The 15156-nt window shown below is 52.3% G+C and overlaps 1 pseudogene; it reads left to right on the forward strand.

Annotated features, from left to right (window-relative positions):
• The first annotated feature begins 14175 nt into the window (after nt 1-14175).
• LOC147737231 (uncharacterized) overlaps nt 14176-15156 on the forward strand; it is a 42703-nt pseudogene continuing 41722 nt past the window's right edge.

Below are 15156 nucleotides of genomic sequence, written 5' to 3' on the forward strand. Positions count from 1 at the left end.
TGGGGAGAAGCGCGGACGCTTACCACCCCACACAAAGGACGTAAGCTCGCGCTGCAGGCTCCGTATGCAGTGTAGCGGGATTGCGGTGGGGAGGCACTGAAACACGTATAGAATTTTGGGGAGAATCGACATTTTAACCGCATTGAGCCGTCCTAACCAAGATAACATCAGTGGCTTCCAACGTCGTAGATCCTCCAGGACTTCCTTTCGGCAGTCCCGCCAATTCACAGACGACCAGGCGTCCAATGAGGAGGTCAAGGTGAGGCCCAGGTACCGAATATGATTCTCAGCCCACTGATAGGGCACAGCCCTCTGTAAAGCAGGGATCTCCTCTATCGGGATGGTAAGATTAAGAGCCCAGGACTTATCATGGTTGATCTTGAGACCAGAGGCGCTCTCATAAAGGCAAAGCATCTTATGGATAGCTGGCAGAGAGTCGCGCGGGCGTGTGAGGGTAAGAATCAAATCGTCTGCAAACAGTGCCACCTTATTATCCCGGCAGCCATGAGTTATCCCGTGGATGTCCGGCTCGCGCCGTATCATCTGTGCGAAGGGTTCCACTGCAAGGGCAAACAATAGGGATGAGAGGGGGCACCCCTGTCTAGTGCCCCTATATATCGTCAGCGGAGGTGTGAAGCCCCCATTAACCCGGATTCTGGCCTGAGGCCCTAGGTAAGGGGCCATAATCCTGGCAATCATCTTCGGACCCAGCCCGAATTTGTGGAGCACCGCTGTAAGGAAGGCCTAGTCTACCCGATCGAACGCCTTCTCCGCGTCCAGGGATAGAAGGCAGGCCGGGATTTCCCAATGATGCACCTTCCCCACTAGGTGTGCAAGCTTACTCACATTGTCCGCTCCCTGCCGGTCTCGAATAAATCCGGCCTGATCAGGGTCCACAAGCCCCGGCATGTGCGGGTCTAAGTGCTTGACAAGGAGTTTAGTATATATTTTAAGATCTGTGTTTAGTAAGGCTATAGGACGGTAGGAGGCGCATACTGTAGGGTCCTTTCCGGGTTTCGGTATCAGTGCTATTTCCGCCATGCCCATGTCAGGGGGTGGCCCTGTGTCATCTGTAAAAGAGTTAAACAGTCGCAGGAGGTAAGGTCGAAGTTGAGCCTGGAATGTGTGATAGAAGGATAAGGGTAGGCCATCCAGGCCAGGCGTTTTCCCTAAAGGAAGATCTGCGAGTGCCGCCGCTATTTCCTCCTCATTAATGGGGCCTTCCAGGTCCGCCGCGCTCCCCGGGGGGAGCGTCGCCCCCTCGTAGTCCACCAGGACTGTCGCAATCGCATCAGCCGAGGTCAGTTCCCTTCTATACAAGGCAGCATAGTAGTCCACAAATGCAGCCTGTTTAGCCGCCTCCGAGACAGCTCGCGTCCCATCTGGTAGCCGAACACTAGTTATATGGGCCTTGGCGGCACGTGCTCGCAACCTCCCCGCCAGTAGTCTGCCCACCTTGTTGCCTCCCTTTGAAATACCTCTGTTTCAGAGCCAACAAAGCGCCCTCCGCCTTATTAGTACGCAAGAGCCGCAACTGCCCCCTAAGATTAGCTAGCTTCCTCTTAGAGGCCAATGACGGATGTGCCCTATCCTGCACTTCGGCCTTTTTGATGTCTCCCGCCAGAGCAGCCTCCAATTTGCAGGCGGCCCGCCTCCGAGCAATTGCCAGAGAAGTGATGTGTCCCCGGACCGTGGCTTTGAAGGCGTCCCATACCACCGGGAAGGACATCTCCGGGGTGTCATTAGTAGCAAAATAGGAGTTGATGGCCTCTCGGATGCTGTCCACATCCTCAGCATCCCGAAGGATACTTGGCGGTAAGGACCAACGCACCTCACGAGGGGAGCGCACAGCCTGGTCCTGGAGGAGCATCTCGACATGAGCATGATCGGACAGCGATATATCCGAAATGGAGGCTCCCAGTGTATCGCGTAACAGCTCCAGCGAGACAAAGAGGAAGTCGATGCTGGAGTAGGACCTGTGGGCGTGCGAGTAGAACGAGTAGTCCCGCAGATCCGGGTAGTGGTAGCGCCACACATCCATTAACCCTAGGTCCGCGATCTGTTTATGCAGCGCAGAAGACATTGCCCCAGTATCATTAAAAGCAGCATCACTGCGGTCCATAGTCGGGTCCCAGACTAAGTTGAAGTCTCCTCCCAAAATCAAGTTCGGATCACCAGATGGGAGCTGGTCCCGCAAAAGTGTCTGGAGATATCGGTCTTGCAGCTGATTGGGTGCATACACATTACATAGAGTAAGTCGGCCCAGAACTGAAGGGGCTACTTGGGGTGCCCCATTCGGTGCGTGTTTTCCTGCATTAAATGAGTTTCCTGGAGGAATATGACGTCAGGACGGCATTGAAGGAGATAGCGCCAGACCTGTTTTCGCTTATTAGGGGAGTTTAAGCCCTTGACATTGAGTGTCAATAACTTTAGGGTCTGGGGGATAGGCGCAGACATAGCGGGTAACAGTCAGGGTCCGCCCATGATCCCTGCTCCCACCACCACAAGGGGGAACGCGCAGAAGCAACCCTACTCCACTCATCCCACCCAGGGGACAGCAACCAGCTCACCACCACCCCACCACACGCCAAGTCAAAAGGGGGAGATAGAGGAGAGGGCAGAGGGAAACCAGACCAGAAGGAGAAAGGGGAAGAAAGAAGAGGGGAGAGAGACTTCGGAAACGGCCAAGCAGGCCTCACAACGTTCAAGGTAAAAAAAAGGCCAACAGGGCCACATTGGACTGCCCCAGCCGCCGAGCATCCTCTACCCAAGGGTTTCTCCAGCCGCCATGTGGAGCACCGTGACTGCAGGTCCAGAAAGGATCAGCGAGCCCCAGGGAATACCAGGCTGGCACCCAGTAAGGGCGGCAGATCTACGTCTCGCAGCAGCGGCTCATGCCACCCGTCGAAATAGGACAAGAGCAGACAGCTTATCCAGTGGCCAGCGTCCGCACTGAATGGAACGCGAACACCATCGGAGGCAGGAGTCAAAGGCGATGGGAGCCGCAACAAGTCACGAGGGCAGCGCCCCTCCGGGGGCTTTAAGTCACGGAGTCGACGGATGGGATCCCGTCCCCTCGCGATCACCCTCAAGAGAGCGGATGTGCACTATGATGTCTTGCTTAGCCTGCGAGTAGGATCTCTCATCCACCGGGGGGAGCGACGCCAGCGCTGAACTGTAGTCCAGTCAGGTCTAGCCGGAATCCTCCCCTGGGGCTGCGGTTGGGGAGGGCTTCCCGCCGGAGACTCCGGCATCTTGAGCAGCTGCGCCACCTTCCTGTAGGATCGAGTGACTCTATGCTTGCCCTCCCAGTGGAAGATGAGGGCGAAGGGATGCCCTCACTGGTAGGAGATGTTGAGGGACCGCAGCTTCTCCGTCACCGGCCGGAATGCTCTCCGCCTGCGCAGGGTGTTGGGGGCCAGGTCCTGGAAGATTTGGATCTTGTGGAGGTCATAGGTGAGGTCCGGGTTATCTCTCGCCGCCTTGAGGATGGCTTCCTTCTCAGTGAAGTAGTGGACTCTGGTCAGGATGTCCGGGATCAGGCCTCTACGGCCCGCGGGGCCAGCAACCCGATGCGCACGGTCCAGAGTCGGGGGGAGGCATCTTCGTCTCCCCAGACCCCGTGGAGGAGCTGCGCCACGTAGGTCATGATGTCTTTCCCCTCTGCTTCAAGTGGAACGCCCCGAATACGCAGGTTGTTCCGGCGACTTCTGTTTTTGAGATCCTCCTGTTTGACCTGCAGCTCGATGTTTTATTCCTCCAGTGCCGCTACCCTCTGCCAGAGCTGCTCCTGGTCCCCTGTACGCTCATCGACAATTTTCTCAAGGCCATCAACCCTATCCCCCAGCTCAGTAACCTCTTTGCGCAACTCTTTAACACAGGAGTGCACTTCCGAGCGCAGGGAGCCTATCTCTGTCCTGAGTTCAGCCATAAAGGAGGACATAAAGGCCTGGGTCACCGATGGCGACTCTTCAGGGGGTTGGGAGGAGCTCTCGGTCCGTGCCGTTTCCCCTGCTTTGCCCCACATGGCCACCACAGAGTTGGTCTTGGAGGTCGTTGCTGGATCCGCTTTGCCCCCTCTGGAGCGTGTAATTGTCAGGGCCGCAAACAGGGCCTAGCGGCGCGACCAGTGCGTTAGAGTCCAGCTGAAGCGAAGAAAGAAAAGGGGGGGGAGTTCGCCGCAGATCGTGTCTCCCACCCCTCCGGTGGTGCCCCCAAGCAGCAAGCCCAGTGCGGCAAGTGGCAGCAAGATAGAGGCCCCCGCAAAGCAACCCAGTCAACTGCGGCGGGCACACTAGGGAAGCACAGGCACAACCAGCAGTAGAGGCCCAGCGGCCCAGGGCAGCGTCCAGACCTTTATGGGAGGGTGAAAGAGCCAGGGGTGTACAGAGCTGCCCCCCCAGGTGAGCCAGGGGTCGAGGTACCAGGCAACACACTGCACCCCCCAGCTCCCCAGAGGCTGTCGTCCGTGGTCACAATCGGGGAGAGCTCCCCTCCACCGCTAGAGGCTCAGGCAGTAGTGCTCCGCGTATCCAGGGGGCCACAGCACCCCAGGCCCCCCCGCCCCTCGCCCTCAACTCCATCCCAGGGCCTGCTCTCAGAGCCACAGCCCGCAGTTCTTAGGGCCTAGCGCCAACTCCTGGCCCACGTACAGCTCTCGCCCAGGTCTCCCCTCTCTCAGGGGGGCTGTGCAGGGATCTATCACCTCACTCCTCCCGCCTCCAAGTGAGCCTGTAGGGTCCCCGGTTGTCACTGCCACCCTCCAGTGCCGCTCCGTACCTCACCAGGGTCCCACTGAAGCCAGGGTTCGGGGCCAGTCCCCTCAACAAGACCAGCGCTCCACTGCCGGCTCCACCGCTACGGTGCAGGGCGCAAAATGGCGGCCGCACTCTCCACGCCACCCCCGCAGGCCACCTCCAAGTCCCTCGGAGGTCTCCCCACACCAGCAGGACTGCAGAAAATGGGGGGGGGGGTGCTGCACCAGAGCGGCCGCTCGATTCCCAGCAGCTCTGTTCACCACGCCGGGAGGGGGGTCCAGAGGAAGCTCCGAGCCAGGCACAGGCTCTGCTAAGGGCACAAAATGGCGGGCACAGACTGCCCCCGGGTCGCCGGCACTCCTCGGCAGCCCGCAGCGAGACGGAGCGGGCCACGGCCCCCACCACACGCACTATGCCCCCCAGGCAGGTTGCGGCGCACACAGCAGCGTTCCGCCGGGCTCCTCACCACCTCGTCGATCGCTGCGCAGGGGGCGCTCTCCCAGCCCCCTCCGCCGCTCCTGCAAACTGCGCCGAGCCCCTCAGGGCGTACTCAGGCCTCCAACCCTGCCGGACCTCTCCTGCCCCCGTAGGCCCCCCCGACCGGGCCCAGCTTACAGCCCACCGGCGGTGCACACACGGGACCAGGGTGCGGGGATCCGGCTCCAGGAGGCTGTACAAGATGGCGGGCGCGGCCGCCCGCCCAGGCTCACCAGGACACTCGCAGGCCGCCGGAGCACACAGCAGTCCTCCGCGGCGATCCGCCTCTCAGCGCAGGTGCCCCCACTCTCCAGGAACCCCCACATATCAGTTCGGCGCCCCATCTCCGCTAGAGAAGGCTTATACAAGCGGTGGGGCACCGGAGCTCTCGCAAGGTGCGTCTCAGCACATCGCCGTCCAGGCCACGCCCCCAACTGCAGCATTTTTATTGTATGGGCACTTTCAAAGGGGCCAAAAATATTGTCTGCGGGTTGACGGAGTACCGCATTGGCATCAGGAGGGAGAGGTTTGGGCAGGTGATTGGGGATACATGTAAAGTTGGAAGTAGGGGGAACAACGCGTGTACATTGTGTGGACTGAGACTCCTGAAGTTATTGTGAGGGATACTATGCTACCCTGTAAATTAATCCCCTCGTGATTATTATCAACAAACTTTATTCGGGTTTATAAAAGAAAACCATACATAAAATGATAACATTTTCCAAGTTACAGATTGACAAATATAATATGTACAAGTTAATCAAAACACAAGGTAAAAAGTCATGAATTACAGTACAGAAGTTAATCGCAGCTTGACCTGAGTCTAACAGCGAACCGTAAAAAGTAAAGCGTATGCAAAACAGTGTCTTTAGAGAGGAGTTGTAAAAGGATAAGAGCTGGTCTCACCCTCCTAAAACCTGTTTTTTTGAGAATGGGAATAATAAATAACTTTCTAGGGACAGCACAAAAACTACAAAACATTATAAAGTGCATCGTGTCCTGACGAGACTCACTGTTGCAGCTACAGGGCATGAGGCACTGGCCTCTGTGGAAGCCGCAAGGGTGTGCCATGAGGTAATGGTAAAGGTTGAGCCGAAACCAGGTCATTAAAAAATGATTACGGATGCTTTTAGCCCTAGAAGATAAGGTTCGCTGGTTGGTACAGTTTTTAACACGATGTACATACACACACTAGGCTTACACAGCTCATTTCCCTCTCTATCACAGTGGCTCATTCCTAAAAAAACACTTAGACCAGAGAAAAGTCACTCTTACATCTGCGCTCAGTGTTAGCGAATAGTTCCTACCTACCCTGGCGAGGCCAACTTTTATATACTGGAGCCATCGGATGCGTGAGACACTGTCAAGTGAAAGGCATTCCCTTAGGATGTCTTTGCTAAGTGTATTTTCTTGCTTAGCCCAAATATTAAGCCACAAAGCCAGGGGACGGAAAGCCAGTACATTTGAGAAGAAAGGCATTCCCAACTCTTTGTGCACGACAAAAAACGAAGTGCTTTGTGGGACAGAAAGGGCCCTTCGCAGGAAAGAGTTTTCAGTACTTTGCACTGCTCCTACCCCAATGTGGCCCAAAATCTCACTCCCATAACTAACCTTTGAGATATATTTGTCTTCATATGTCTTCAAAAGAGCCCCTATTGGCTTCCCTCCCCCTCTGCTGGCAAAGTTAAAAACAGCTGCAAAAGCTTTCACTAGATCCCCTTTCTTCCAAGTAAGCAAACGGCACCAACTCAAGGAATCGTCAAACACAACTCCCAAATAGGAGAAAACATTGGTCTTCAGTTTTGACGAAAGTCAAAGTTTAAAAGTGAACTGCTTAGCTTTACGAGGTCCCACCTGCATAATGAACGACTTGGCACGATGAAACAATTGTAATTGTGTGTGTCTTGTAAAGCACACTTCTACCCGCACCGCAGGCCTCGTAGCTCTATAGACCGCTGGGGAACCCGTCCTGGCTTTCCCTGTGAGATAGTCCCTCCTGGGAGTCTCCAAGGTGAAACCAGGCATCCCCGGCGTTTGTGAGGGGCCGTTGTGGAGATGAGGCAAGCTAATGCCCAGAGTTGCCGAGTGTGATCTCTGGTTGGAGTAGGCACCGATGCGAGAATTATCGAGTCCGCTGATCCTGGTCCAAGACCCTGCCGCGTCGGGAATCGAACCCTGGTCCCGGGCCGTTCTCTGCTCTCAGGTCTGCCGCCTCTAACCAGTGAGCCACACCACTCCAACAACAGGTCCAAGTCCTCCATTAAAAGGGCAAAAGAATTCAGAAGAAGTTGTAGGCCCCTAGCTGTCCTCTCCAAGAGTCGTCAGCGTATAGAAGGACTGGCAGGCTAGGCTTGCCTACCTGGGGACAATCCACATTTGTGGCCAAAAGGGCCTTCTCTAAGGAATTAATATATAGGTTAAAAAGAAAGGGTGCTAAAATGCACCCCTGATGCACCCCTCTCTTGATGTCAAACTGACAGGACATGTTCAGGTCCTTTGAATAGCGGACAACCGCTGTTTAATCACAGTGAATAAAATGATGTTACTGTCAATGCCAATGGAGGACATCAACTGCCACTTCTTGGACCTATTGACCCAGTGGAATGCTGAGGACAGATTCATGAAGGCTAGGTTTATGGGGCTGGAACGAGCCACAGTGTATTTGTTCAGAACCATGTACAGGTTTAAACACTGTTCCACAGTGGAACGACCTGGGAGAAAGCTGTTTTGGATATCGGATAAAAAGTTGTTTTCCTCAACCCATGATACAAGTGTGTCAAGTACCATGCGGCCCACCACCTTCACCACAGAGTCCAGCAGAGAAATGGGCCTATAACAATAGGTACTGTCCCGTTATCCCTTTATAAATGCCGGGACTATAATCGATAAAGCCCAAGAATTCGTGCGGCCTATCTGGACTGCAGTTTTGATGACAGCTATGAGGACAGGCACCCAGGTTTTTAAGTGGGCGATGTAGAGATCTGGTGGAATCCCATCTGGCGCAAGGCCTTGTTTTTAGATAGACCCAGAATACCGCCTCTCACCTCTTGCATGGTGTAAATAAGTTCCGACTTGCCTTCCACCTTTCCTGCCCCTCAATTGGAGGGGTATCCGACTGGAAGATACCCTCAAATTATGTACCCAATCGTCCTCTGTGATTTGGGCATCCAGTAAATTAGCATTATTTCTAGATATAAATGGGCTGTTAATAATGCCCCAGAACTTTGAGCTATTACGCAGTGCACTAGCCTCCACTAAATTGATCCAGGCCTCCTCCTTCAGGACAGACTAGCAAGCTGCTAGAGCAGCCTTATATGCTCTTCGTAGTCCGTTGACCGCCACCCGGTCTCTGGACTTAACACCCAAGACCTGTCTCAGGATCCTGGAAGCCTGGGAGCACGCCGAGTCAAACCATCGTGGACCTATTTGCTTATGGCACCCTCCCGGGGCCCGTAGAAAGTTCCTTATGACAGTAGACATGGATCCAAATGCACCCATGATGTCCGGAGCACTTGCCTCATCATCGAGGCAGGTGGCAAACTCGCTGCGACAGCGAGTTAAAGGGGACTCGTGGAGTAGCTCTGGGACAATAAACCCCCACTTTACGCTCCTTCCCGCTTCCACCTCTTTAAGGGGGACACCAGCCCCCCGCCCACCTTGGTGTGTCTGGGTGTTCAGGTCCAGCCAGGTGAGACACAAATGGGGTTGTGGTCACTGCATTCACTCGCCTGCACAGAAAAATCGTTAACCAGAGAGTAAAAGGGGGTAGATACAAAGGTGAAATCAATAACGGCCTCACACCCTCTCCCAATAAAGGTGGGAGTAATATCTGTTTTCCCCAGAGGCAGCTTATTTATTACAGATGTCAGATCAAATTCAAGCAAGATGGAGTTAAGCTCAACACCCTTGGGAGTATGTTCCATGTGTAAGCCTGCTTGTCGTGCATAGCTTCCACTCCTCCTTTCATGATGTCCCTACACATGAGTGTTAAAATCCCCTGTTAAAAAATGTAGTGATAACTCTGTCCTTTCAAGATGCTACCCTGAAGTACAGACCCCAGCAGAGTTATATTTCCCTCATCCGGGTGTGTAACTCCAGCGTTGAAAAAGTTACCAGAGCAACTTGCTCCTTCCACTGGGCAACACCATCACATGTAAATTGAGAGAGACATACAGTGAGGTATTGTACGAAACTGTCTCTGTATACTGCACCAAAGTGAGGTACAGTGTGTATAGAGTGCAAGGGTCTCCAGAGGTAGGCAGAGGTTAAAGTTAGATAGAACCTTACTCTCTAAAGTGTTAGCTTGGTCGAGCAGTAAGGCAGTATAAGAGGACAGTGTTAAGCATTTGATGTACACACTCAGTCAGCAAATGAATTCACACACTCAAGAACTGAACTCTAGGCCAATTGTTTTTGTATAAAAAAATACTGTTGTTTTATTTCTAGAACCAAGCAAGCCTGGTACAGGTAAGCATAAAAAATGCTTTGCTCTAATCATTTACTTGTATGAACACAGTTCACGTATGCAGTACAAATTGTACTTTGTTTGATTTACAGGGGAGAAGTGGTATGCAACACTTAGCAAATACAGTACATTGATATGAATAGGCTTTTTCCCTAAATTGCAGGTAAGTTACTTTTTGCTTTACTTTTCTAACTCAGTGCTGGATACCTAGATTCAGCACAGGTATATTTCGTAGAAACAGCTAAGTAATTACGTTTTGGTTATTCGCGTGATTTTTAAAGAATATTTTCAGTTTTCAAAACTCCACACTTGGAAACTTTTTGGAGCAGTACATTGAAATGAATGGGCTTCTACAATAAATTGCAGGTAAGTTACTTTTCGTGTTACTTTTCTAACTCAGTGCTGGATACCTAGATTCCGTCCATCATCCCCTTTTGTATCGCTTTCTTTGCCCTAAGCTGTCAGGGTATGCTCCGACGTGAGTCCCTTGCTCACTTTGCCACTTGATTCAAGATAGCCTGGCTGACGAGGGTTATGAACCCGAAACCGGTCCCAGGATACTTGTTTCCGGTCCAGGGAAGACATGGCTTGGCAGTTCGGGCTGGACTGTTCCCATGAGGCACATGGTCAGACTGATTGGCATATGGCCACGTCTGAACTGGGGTAGCGGAGTGAGCTAAAGAATGGTGATGGATTACACCCAGATCAGTTGACTGGGGGTGAGTGTTTGGTTTGCTCTAATGCTCCGTCCATCTTCCCCTTTTGTATCGTGTTGTTCACCCTAAGTTGGCAGGGTATGCTCAGACGTGAATCCCTTGCTCACTTTGCCACTGGATTCAAGATAGCCTGGCTGATGAGGGTTATGAACCCGAAACCGGTCCCAGGATGCTTGTTTCCGGTGCAGGGAAGACATGACTTGGCAGTTCGGGCTGGACTGTTCCCATGAGGCACAGGGTCAGACTGATTTGCATAGGGCCATGTCTGAACTGGGGTGGCGGAGTGAGCTAAAGAATGGTGAGGGTTTAAACCCAGATCAGTTGACTGGGGGTGAGTGTTTGATTTTCTCAAACGCTCTGTCCATCATCCCCTTTTGTATCGCTTTGTATACCTAGATTCAGCACTGGGACATTCCCTTGAAACAGATAAGAAAACACGTTTTGGTTATTTGTGAAATTTAAAAAAATATTTTTAGATTTCAAAACTCCACACTTCGAAACATTTTGGAGAAAAAGTTTCCATGTTATCCTTTGGAAGGAAAACAGGTTAACTGATCTAAGGTAAGTAATTGACTGTGGGAGTTAAGGTTCTGGGGTTAGACTCAGGGGGTCTCCCAGGGTCAATGATGCACTGTTGTTGCACCCTCAGCGGCACTAGGACGGCTGGGTGCAGAGTGTTGAGGCCCAATGTTATCCTATGGAGGATAGGGGGCTTCATTTGGTGGCGGCTGGCAAGCAGGCCACAGGATTGTGGGAACAAAGCTCCTAGGGTTTAGCTCAGGGCAAGTTGGGGACCAAAGGTGCACCCTCAGCGGCACTAGGGCGGCCCTGCGCAGGGGCTGTTTTGAGGTCGGTTGCCCTGTTGATTTCAATGGAGATTCTCCGGGACAAAGAAACACTGCAGGCTTGTGGACGAGGATCTTCCAGGAGCGACCACCACTTCGAGTGGTAAGTTGGGATCTTGTAGGTTGGTTAGGCACCGCTGGGTTGGGCACACAAGGCCATGGGGCGTCGGATGTAGGGGTTCCTTTGGACGTCGGATTTTCTTACCCGCTCCTGTCACGGTAGGGGGAGTCCTCTGGATTGAGGCTACAGAGGTCTTCTGGAGGCTTGAGGTAAGTCATGGGTCGCTGGATCTCGGGTCAGGATCACCGGGGGGACCTCCTTGTGGTGTTTTTCCACTCAAGCTTGGGTCGGGTCGGCGGGTGTGGAGTGGGCTGGATTCTCAGTTTCTGGCTGACACCAGAAGCTGCAGTTCAAACACCTTCGGTGTTCACAGGAGAAACAGTCTTGAAAGTGAAGGCAGACAGGTCCTCTGGGGTTTGTGAGGGTACTGGCTGCTGGAAAGGCTGGGGTTTCGCAGGAGCAAGTTCAAGGGGAGACAGGCATGTAGGGCTGGGGCCAAGTCAGTGGACTTCATCCTCTTGTTAGCCCTGCACGGCTTCTCATCCTTCTCTTCTTTTCTGAGGAAGGAAGGTTCAGGCTGCCACTAAATACTAAATTTAGGGGCGTAACAGGTAAGTAAAGGGCAGGGACCAATAGGTCCCTTCCCTGGGGTGGGTACACCCCTTATTCTGTCACTCTCCAGTGGGAGGGGGGCAGGAGCCTGTCCCTGGTTGGCTGGGTCCCCCAATCCTCAAGATGGCGGGGACTCGAGGTTGTGCTTAACCTCGCCTCCCCCACCTTAGGGGTGGAGTTGGCAGAGGTGGGCACATCTCTCTACCGTACTTGTTTTTCCCGCCTGTTCTCCCGCCCAAAGTGGGGGGTAGAACCACTGGGGACCCATTGTTGAAAGCGGCAAATGGTCTGGAGAGTCTCACAAAGGTGACATGCCTTTGAAGCTCTCCCTTTGTGAACCCTGCCTATCCTGGGGGAGAAAGCTTGGCACCTCTTCCCAGGATGTGCATTGTTTAAGGCCCCCGAGAGCAGCAAGCTCTCGACCCAGGCATCCAGAAACATGTCTGGTGGTGGCAGCCTAAGCAGCCACTCACTCAGGTCACTAGGAGTTGGTCGAGTTTCAGGGGGCATCTCTAAGATGCCCTCTGTTGTGCATTTTACATTAAATACCACACTGGCATCAGTGTGGGTTTAATGTGCTGAGAAGTTTGATACCAAACTTCCCAGTCTTCAGTGTAGCCATTATGGTGCTGATGAGTTCGTAATGACAAGCTCCCAGCACCATATATTCTTAATGGCAGCACTGCACTTACAATGCCCAGGAATAGACTTGGGCACTGTAGGGATATAGGGCTCATGCACCTGTACACTCACCACTGGCATAGGGCACCCAGCTAGAGAGGTGACTGATGTATGCCAGGGCAGTGGTTTGTGGGCATGGCACACAAGGATGTGTGCCTTGTCGACTCTTCACTTTGTTCTGCACCAAGTTACTGCAACAGAAACCCACTGTTCGAGGCATATGAGCTGCAGAATTCACACTCTGTGCATAGATCGCCATCTGGAGTTGGGTTTGGATGCTTGCACCTTGTTGTCTTTGAAGAAGTCTTTTGTAGTCACGAGATAGGTGACTCCTCCCTTGGACGATAGTGTGCATGGGCATCAACTCCATCCTCAGATTGTTTTTTTCTGCTATCGGGTTCAGATGTAACTTCTGCGCTCCGGTTCGGCACCATATCTCCAAACCTTTTCGACGCGCCAACCATCATAAAATTCGACGGTATTGTTTCTCGATCGCGTGACCTTCGACGCGGTCCTCAAATATCCCATTCCGGTCGTCGATACGGGCCGCTGGGCCTATCGACGCCATTCGGGCCTACGGCTCATGGAAAGGACTCCACACAGTGACCACCACAAGGTCTGTAATCTGGGTCTCTCGACAGAGCACGACGAGAATAATTGCCATGCCTGCGCCTCCTTTCGATCCAAAAAGACCATCCATGATTGCCGGGCCCGACGACACATCATGGCGCAGCAAGCAGCTCTGGTGCCAGTGGACATTTTTGATGAAGGCCCGATGTCCTGGAAGAAGATTCGGAGGAACTGGAAATCGTGTCCGAAACAGACGACTCCAACTCAGACCACCCCATCCCTCCAGATGAACGAGTGAGCACCACTGCCGCAACCCCAACCCCACCTGCAAAAAAGAAGGCCCTGGTCAAGACTTTGCCTGTTGACCGAAAACAATATTCAGAAGCCCCGCCCCCAGGCTCAGCTCCAAAGACAAAGGACAAGCCTTCAGGCAGCTCGTGACCGAGCAAGCCGCATGTTAGTGTCCCACAGGCTCCATCGGCACTGAAGTTGGGAGCACAGCCTACTCCCAGAAAGAAATCAGCATCGACCACCCCGACACCGAAAAAAAAGGCATCTGATCCGAAATCAACATATTCGGAACCGAAAAAGATTTCCGCCTCTAAATCGAAGCCAAAGGTTCCAAAAATACTTTCCAAGGCTCCGGAGCAGAAATCCAAACCTCGCTTGGACCCGAAAAGATCGGCACCGAAAGCGTCTACCGAAGAGAAAGAACTTTTTCGACTGGACCCTATCGATCCGAATAAAAAAACACTCCACATAGACCCTAAAACCGGACATGTGTCTACTGTTCCACACAAGAAGAGGAAACTGGATACACCAGGCATTCCTGCAGTGCCTGTTAAGAAAAAAAACGGTGCTACTAAACCTATGCAACCCTCTTCTCCTTTTCTTCCTACCAATCCTATCTCTCCTCCACACTCTCCGATACTTCCACCAAACTCACCATTACCACAGGTCGATGATGATTTAGGGGTTGGGGGAGGCAACAATGACCCTTTTAAAGACTCTGATACCAACAGACGTACGACAGGACGACTGGGACGATTATAATGACTCGGTCGACCCTCCAGACCTCCCTGATCCCCAGGCATACCCAACAAAGCCATCTCCCCCAGATGACAATATTGGTTTTAGTAAGTTGGTAAATAGGGCAGCTACATACCATGGTGTTTCAATGCATTCAGACACTTTTGAGCAGTCACTAAAGACTGTACAAACCCTGCCAATATTAAAAGGTGTCATTAAACATGCCCCTGACATATTTAAAGACCCTGTTAGGGCTAGAATTCTCAATCCGAGAATTAACAAAAAATATAAACCTCCTCTTAATGATCCCACCTACATCAAACGTCAACTCCCTTAAGATTCCCTGGTGGTAGCTAACGCTAGAAAACAGGCTAATTCTCAGACCTCTGGTGAGGCACCATCTCCGGCAAGAAGTATAAATTATTAGATGCTTCCGGCAAACGAGTTGCTACTCAAGCAGCTAATTACTGGCGGATAGCCAACACACAAGCATTACTTGCTAGGTATGATAGGGCTCACTATGACCAACTAGAAACCCTAATGCAACATTTACCAGATCAATACAAGACCAAGGCCAATGATCTCATCCAAGAGGGTAAACTAATAACCCATGCATCAATCAAGTGTGCCCTTGATGCAGCAGAGACCGCCTCTAGGGCCTTTAACACTAGCATGTTACTCAGACAACATGCTTGGCTGCTCATTTCTGGCTACAAACAGGAGGTACAAACAACTATCCTCAACCAGGTGTTCAATCAGCAACACCTTTTTGGACTGGCTGTAGACACCAAAAAATTAAAAAGGACACGGAGACTGCTAAATCCATGGGAGCATTACAGTCTCCATCCACACGTGGTTCCTTTCACCGCTCCTTCTACAGAGGATAATCCAAGAACATTGGTACAGGCACTACTTCCTCTTCATACAAAAACACCACACAAAC

This window comes from Lissotriton vulgaris, chromosome 1_1, assembly GCF_964263255.1.
Source record: "Lissotriton vulgaris chromosome 1_1, aLisVul1.2, whole genome shotgun sequence".
Taxonomy (NCBI): Eukaryota; Metazoa; Chordata; class Amphibia; order Caudata; family Salamandridae; genus Lissotriton; species Lissotriton vulgaris.